The sequence below is a fragment of the Triplophysa dalaica genome, chromosome 15 (genome assembly GCF_015846415.1).
Source record: "Triplophysa dalaica isolate WHDGS20190420 chromosome 15, ASM1584641v1, whole genome shotgun sequence".
NCBI lineage: Eukaryota > Metazoa > Chordata > Actinopteri > Cypriniformes > Nemacheilidae > Triplophysa > Triplophysa dalaica.
This window is the reverse complement of record NC_079556.1, coordinates 4,844,413-4,851,678: the sequence shown is the minus strand read 5'-3', so window position 1 is coordinate 4,851,678 and position 7,266 is coordinate 4,844,413. Positions and strand designations below refer to the sequence as shown.

General features: G+C 38.6%; 1 long non-coding RNA gene across 2 annotated transcripts; it reads left to right on the top strand.

Moving 5' to 3' along the window:
- The first annotated feature begins 304 nt into the window (after positions 1 to 304).
- LOC130437192 (uncharacterized) lies at positions 305 to 2,234 on the top strand. Of its 2 annotated transcripts, XR_008909148.1 has the most exons (4): positions 305 to 512; positions 1,388 to 1,558; positions 1,790 to 1,923; positions 2,106 to 2,234. It is a non-coding gene; the product is annotated as an uncharacterized LOC130437192 (long non-coding RNA). The 2 variants fall into 2 exon arrangements; XR_008909147.1 differs by lacking the exon at positions 305 to 512 and having other exon boundaries at positions 590 to 1,558.
- The last annotated feature ends 5,032 nt before the right edge of the window (positions 2,235 to 7,266 follow it).

Here is a 7,266-nt window from a genome sequence, read left to right as displayed (position 1 = left end):
GTGCTGAATGTCTAGAATGTGACGTTATCTTTCTTTCATTTGTCTGTGGTTCAGTGCTGGGGCGCAGACACCTGGTTTGGGAATAGTGTCTTTAAAAATGGGCGCCCTACCTGTGCATTCAGATGGAGAGCTTGTCACAAGCTGAATCCCCGGATTGTGCATGCGGGGACTAATATAACGCCGTCGGGTAGACTGCTGGTGGTGCTTGATAACCAGTCACACAAATGGTTGATTGTGTCTGTGTATGTTATATGCACGGCGAGGGAGACGGCCGCTAACTGCTTTCAATACACTGTAACGAATTGCTGTAAAAACTACAGCGTTATTTTACAGAAGCTGACTGTATTTTAAATAATACAGAATATTGCTGTAAAGTGCAATGCATTCTGGGGTCACGTGACGGATTAACTCAATGTACAGAATATTGCTGTAAATTTCAAATCTACAATGGCGGGATGATCTTCAACAGTCGAGATTGGGATAGTGCTCAAAATGAATGATTCACACCTGTGGTAAGTAACTTATTACGTATTTTTTTTACATATTTGGTAACTATCATACTGGTAACTTTATATAGAGGTATCTAAATTCGCGGTTCATATTGCTAACCCCGGATTCAACCTCTATCCGCGGGGACCGAATGAGTCTTGCGGGGTTTCAGCAGCGCCGTCGCGGTAAGATTTCAAACATTCTCCGTCGCTATAGCACCTGAGGACAGAAGTTGTTCATGTTATTTAGAGTTTTTGTTCACACCAGGAGTGAAGGCGGTATGTGACGAGCTACAGTTCATTGTATTAGTAAGTTGACGGTTGTTTTTTTAATGTTGAACATCGCGCCCGCCGTAGACTCGGTAAAAGTTACATGCTTCGACAGCTGGGATACCACACTCGCTCGTGATTATTTTGTGGTGTAATTCAAATTTGCAAATGCAGTCATCCGTTAAATCGAGCGCCCAAATTAAAATGAGTCACCATAGCTTGAGGTAAGTCGATGTTCACGGAGGATAGCCCGGTAAAGTGATTAATGTACGTAACCATCTAGATATACAGTTTATGTATCGGAGGCCAGCTGAGAGCTTGAGCAAAAGACGTTAGCGACACCCTCATTGTATAGCAGGCCTGTCTCCCAAATAGGACCGTTGGAGGGTGGGAGTGAGACCCGTTACAAAATACTAGTGTGACAATTTCTTGACCGTGACATCCCTAACGTTAGTTGGATTACATTTCTGTATAAGTACGGTTTTAAGTGTAAGTTACTCTGTGTAATTTGCTTAGAGTTTGTTTGTAGAGTCACTTATACTAAAATGTAGTTTAAATGTAAAATGCTTAAAGATAATTTAGTCACTATTAACTATAACTATTGTCACATGTGGTATTGTTTGTTTTAGGACACACTTTGCCATGCAGGCCACTGGATACTGACTACTGAAGGTTAGGTTGTGTGTGACGGTGCTCAGCACAGCTTCATGTCTGGCCTTACCACTCTGTTCATAGCATGTTACATATTCAGGCTTGAGTACCAGGATGGGGCAAGCGTGTATCTTTGAGTCCAATGAAAGGTATTAATTGAACAACTTCCTTACCTGCTTTTTATAGATATGTTAATGTTATATACCTGTTAAGACCTTTAAAACAATATTTCTCAACGAGAGATGCATTTTTTTTGGGCAAATTATTTAGAAGTCTCCCCTATTTAACACTAGCAAGCTGATGATTTAATTCATGTGTTTTAATATAATATATTTTGTACATTTAATATATAACATTTAGTTTTTCCTGACTCTTTGTAGATATTAATCCAGAGAGTGGAACAAGAAGAAGCGTCATCTAAAATGCCAGGATACAGAAGAAACAGGTTGCAGTGAACCCACATGTCGCCGCTCTTCTAAACACAATGATGAATATTCAGTGTAATCGATGAAAAGTAAGAAGCACACACACACACACAGACACACACACACACACACACACACGCACACACACACACACACAGATCTCATCATTGAATTACATCATTTATTATTCTCTGACTGTATATGTTGTCCTCTGTTTTTCTCTGACTATAAATTGAATATCTAACATTATTCTCTTGTTTCGTTTCCATAGTTCCAGCTACTTGTTGTGCTCTGATGGATCAAGATGGTGACCGTTTTACAGACTCACTTGGTCCTTGTTTTGCAATGTTGTTTCATGATGGTAATGTTGGTTAACGTGTTGTTTAAACAGGAATGTTTAAAGAGCCATGTTGGATACTATGAAGTTGTTACTGAATAAAATTATTTCATGTACAACAACGTACACAATTTGTCTGTAATGTATTTTTGTATCAATTAAAAAAAATAAACACTGTATATCCAGTATGCAAAACATACTGGATATACAGTGATTATGTATTTCTTCTAAATAAAGTATATTAAAATCAAGCAATTTGCTGTAAAAAATACAGCATTATACTGTTGCTATTCAAAATTACAGTTTTTCCTGTATTCTGCAATTACAGTAAATGGCTGTAAATTAAATTACAGTACTGTGGCTGTACAATTTACAGTAACTGGCTGGCAACCCTGCTGCCAGTAGTTTACTGTAAATTTTACAGGATTTTTTTTACAGTGTAGGCTCACAATTTCACCCTCCAGCACAAACACATGCACACAAGACAGGGCTGGAACGCCGAGATATACAAACACACACAAGCAGACGAGTAGACACATGCATATATATATATATATACACAGATAGGAAGCGAGTTACTGACATCTAAATAGAATGACCATTAAAACCTGCGGGCTTGCATTGTCAGCTGTATGCATATGGAGCCCGGCTAGGGTTTGGGGAGTGGACAGCGTGCTGTCAGGAACGCTCCAGTCTCTCGCTGGCAGGGTGTCAGCACCCATTCCTGGAGCGGTGATGTCTCACTGTTGATGACAGACTGGGGGGGGAGATGGGCCATTGAAGCAGGTAGCAGGTAATCACGAAGACGAGGGTTGAAAAGCCTCCACCAGAGGGAAGAGGAAGAGATTGAATCCAGAGGATAAATAAGGAGCATGGTGTGTAATCCACAACTCTGAAATATTTTCACTGTCATTTACATTGAGGGATTTGGTTCCATCTTTCTCTTTGAAGGCCATTACGCATTTGGAGATGCCTAAATTAGTATGCAAAATACTTGTATAGATGCACAAGCCACAAATGTTATTAAATCTTAGATGTCAAAGTTTTTATTGTTTGTTTTCACATTTTTAATTACCTTTTTTATCTTAATTTTAGTTTATGTTTTGCTAAAATTTGTCATTTTATAATCTTTTTTCAATTTTTATGTTGCTATATGAAATATATTTTATTAATTTTTTTACTTTTTAAAATAATATTTTAGGCCAGTATTTTATTTGATTTCAATAAACACAAATGTTTCATAGTTTAAAATAGTTTTAACTATAAAAACCTTGCTTACCAGTACCTGATATTGTTATTAATATTATTTATTTTTAGAAGCCTTTAAGATGTGTGATGTAAAAGCTTTTTTCATATATATGAAAAAAGGGCTTTAAAAAATGAAAAAAATCCCGCATCAGCTGCCTTATCACAGTCGCTATAGGGTGACCAAACGTGCCATTTTTCCCGAACACGTCCTTGCCCGGATTTCTGGTGGGCCCTGTGTGGCGGTCGCATTTGTCCACCGCATACGTCATCAAGAATTATTTTTACTGAACAATCAGCAGCTGTTATATTTCTTAAGAAATCATGCGTATTGAGAAAAATAAATGTTAATAATGTTTGTGGCTAAAATTTGAGAACCTTGATAGGGCAGCTGTCAACAAATTAATCCTGGCTAGACTGTGTTCGGGAAAAGAAAGCACGTATGGTCGCCCTACACTAGTGCAGGTTTGGTACTGTATAGATTTTGGTGTTGCCATCGGCCATTTAGCATCGTCTTTCTGTCAATTCCTGTAGCTTTAAATCTTAATTTGTCTATTTGTCACTGATGTACTGGTTACATAAACACAAAGTTCAATAGAAAGAATGAACAAGAATTAGTAACTAAATGAAAACAGAACTAAATCAACAAAATAAACAGACAAACATGGCAAGTTGCAGAAAAACTGCTTACTAATTTACTTTACCAGAGGCGTTAAATATTTAAACAGAACGCCTAAGGTGTTACAGGAAATTGCTGCTAAAAGTGTAACCACAGGCTAACATTTTTCAACTTAATTAGCAAAGAGATCTTAACACACACAAGAAGACAAATACACACGATTTCTCCCAGCGTGGAAAAGAACCTTCCTATAGAATTAGCTTGAATTATTGATATGCTGTTTGAATCCCTATCTCTCATTGTTTTCGAAACATTGAGAATATCTATTATTAATATTCTCCCTTGTGAGTGATCTGTCTCTCTTTCAATTCTGTATTAATGAAACATGAGATTGTCAACACCATATCCCTGAGCTTCTGTCCGACAGTACTGTACTGTATACAGTATTCATTGCAAACGCATTGATAATGATTTAAAATAATTGGCGAGTTAACGGCAAGAACAATATGTTCTTAAAAAGAAATACATTGTGCGTGTTGTTTTAATACTTTGTTGTATTTATTCAAATTATAAGGCCTGATATGCAACATACACATGCTTGAATATTTCCACCATCTTCATTTCATATTCTCTTTCATTGAAACACATTTCCCAACGGACATAATTACTCACCAAACACCCAGCACCTATTGCTCCAAATGAGCTCGTGCTCTTTATATCACACGAGGTTACATTATTCTGCGAGGGGAATACAGCAATACACATCGAGTCAGATACAGGACGCATGCAACGTGTTTTCAATTACTGTTTGCGCTGGAGTCACGTCGCAGCGTTATCTGATTAAAGATGGAATACTGTAGTGTCTAACAAAATTATATGTGAAATCCTTCTGAATTAACTTTGTAGCTTTGAAGCCTTATCGAGTTCGTTACGAAAATGTGCCAGCAGATAACGGCAAACAGAAAAACAGCAAAGCGTAAGTTTATCCTGATGAAAGTTTCAGACAAAGTACTTTCAAAGCTGGACGAGCGGTCTAACTGCGGAAGTGCCTCTAATCTGATCCGTACCGTCGGGTTTTGGAGAACCAACAGAGAGTAATATTTAAAGTAACCAAACAATATTTCTCTTTACTGAAACGCTTTACTTTATTTTGAAGCCGGCCGAGGGACATAATCTGACCTAGTTCCTCTGATTTATGTTAAGGTGTCAAACTAAGTTTTCTAGACGTCTCCCCTGTCGGCTGCAGAATGCAGAATTCAATTCCTTTTTGTACAATTAAAATGGATCCAGGGATGTCTTGACAATGGATTTTTATGAGTGAGTGTAAATGTGGGTGTTTCTTTGTATTTGTGCGTGTGTGGGTGTCTGTGTGAAATGAATAATGACCCCTGAGAACGAGCCTCAAGGCCGTGTCAGGGTCAATATGACTGTCACATCTGGGACAGAAGCCTCGGAGCCGCGAACCGTTTTTGCAGCAAAAGCTTCAAGCCCGAGCACACATCACAACTGCAAAAGGTGGCGTTATCAAAGGAATTATGTTGTTGCAATTAATCATGCAAGAAAAACTCATAGTTACAGCAGTTCTTTGAGTTTAAAAGGAGACACGGTTAAAAAAAAGAAAATGCCCGCTCTTAATGTGCTCTTAGCAGAACTCTAAACTGCTCCCGGATAGAGTTGAGAACCCTCCGATGCATTTTAGCTAGGCTTTCAAACAATCGTACGCTCGTTTAGAAGAGGAAAAAGCTGTTTAACAGAACGCCTCCCATGGCACCAAACCTATAAGTGATATTATAGAGATGGCAATCACGAAGCGGCTTTTGTCCCAAAAGTGCTGTTATGTAGTGTGGAGGGCAACTCGGAGGTCTGACTCTAATGTGGAGGATACTATCTCTGATAGCGTACAGTATCTCTTTAACTGACCCCCTCTTGGAAGTATTCAGCCATGCAGAGAGGCTTATAATAACTTTAACACTGCGGGCTGGTCAACACAGTCATGAAAGCTCTGCGAGCTACGATGAATCCGAGCTGCATTGAGCCTGGGTCGAAGCTCAGAGTTAACATGAAGTCTTTCGTTGATATGCGTGGGGGACAAGTGGTGCCAGAAAAGGAATTTTTGGTATAGTCAGAGTAGGTTTATTTAGTAGCGTGATGTTCTGACAACATAACCTTGAGGAAACAAGTAATGCATTTCAACGCATCTGCAGTTTTTTATTATTATTGTCTTCTTTTTTTGTCAAACTACAAATTTTTGGAGGATCTATTAACAGAAACGCATTATAAAATACATGTCTCCAGATGTGTATAAAGACCTTACATTACGAAGCGTTATGCTTTTATTACCTTAGAATTGGCTATTATAGCCAAAAAGTGCAGATACTTCTTCCAGTTTCTGCGATTTGCATCTTTGTACAAGGCGTCGGTACAAACATCACTCAGATGCATTGCCTTAATGTGTTGCCGCACAGCTGTGTTGTTGTTTTCACAATCTTACGACATAGGAAATCATTTACCACTGGCTTTACTTTGTCTAAAAAGACAATTGTTACCATGTGTGGAGAACCATCTCTCTCTTTCTGACACGAGAAGACGACAGAGGGTAACGAGAGATAAATTCATTATTAGCTTAATGAGTCGATGGGCTTATCATAGGAGCACCAGATCATAACACAACAGCGTCTGTAGGTGTACATTTCCGTTTCATAAAGGCCAGCACCAGGACCTTTAGATAGTTTGGGTGTGTGAAAAATCATTAAAAGTAAACTGCGTAGGTAGAACGAGTTGTCAGCGACTGGCCTATACGCTTTCATGTTTTCTTCAGTACGTTTGGCTAATTCCTTACTGGTTGCTCATTTACTGTACCTCATCCTACTCGCATCACATCGTGCATTTTCCAGGGAGGCAAAATAATCACCGCAAGTTCTCACCTTTAAACATAAATCACAGTAATGTGAAAATAATGCTCTCTAAAATGTAATGTTTTAAAGAGGCCGAGTTCTGCGATTGCACATTTGTAACAACGCAGGCGGTGTTAAATTGTTACTTCAAATACGGATTAATCGTTCAGACGTCCTGGTGGAGATTTAATACGTCCTTTATCTTGCAGGAAGGACGGGAAAACATTTGGTGGCAGCTCATGATAGGTGAATTAAGGCTCTTTCTGCGGGGCAAGGTGGCACGCCCAGTCAACCATTACATAGTCATTATTACATCTACAAATGATTGATCTTTTAA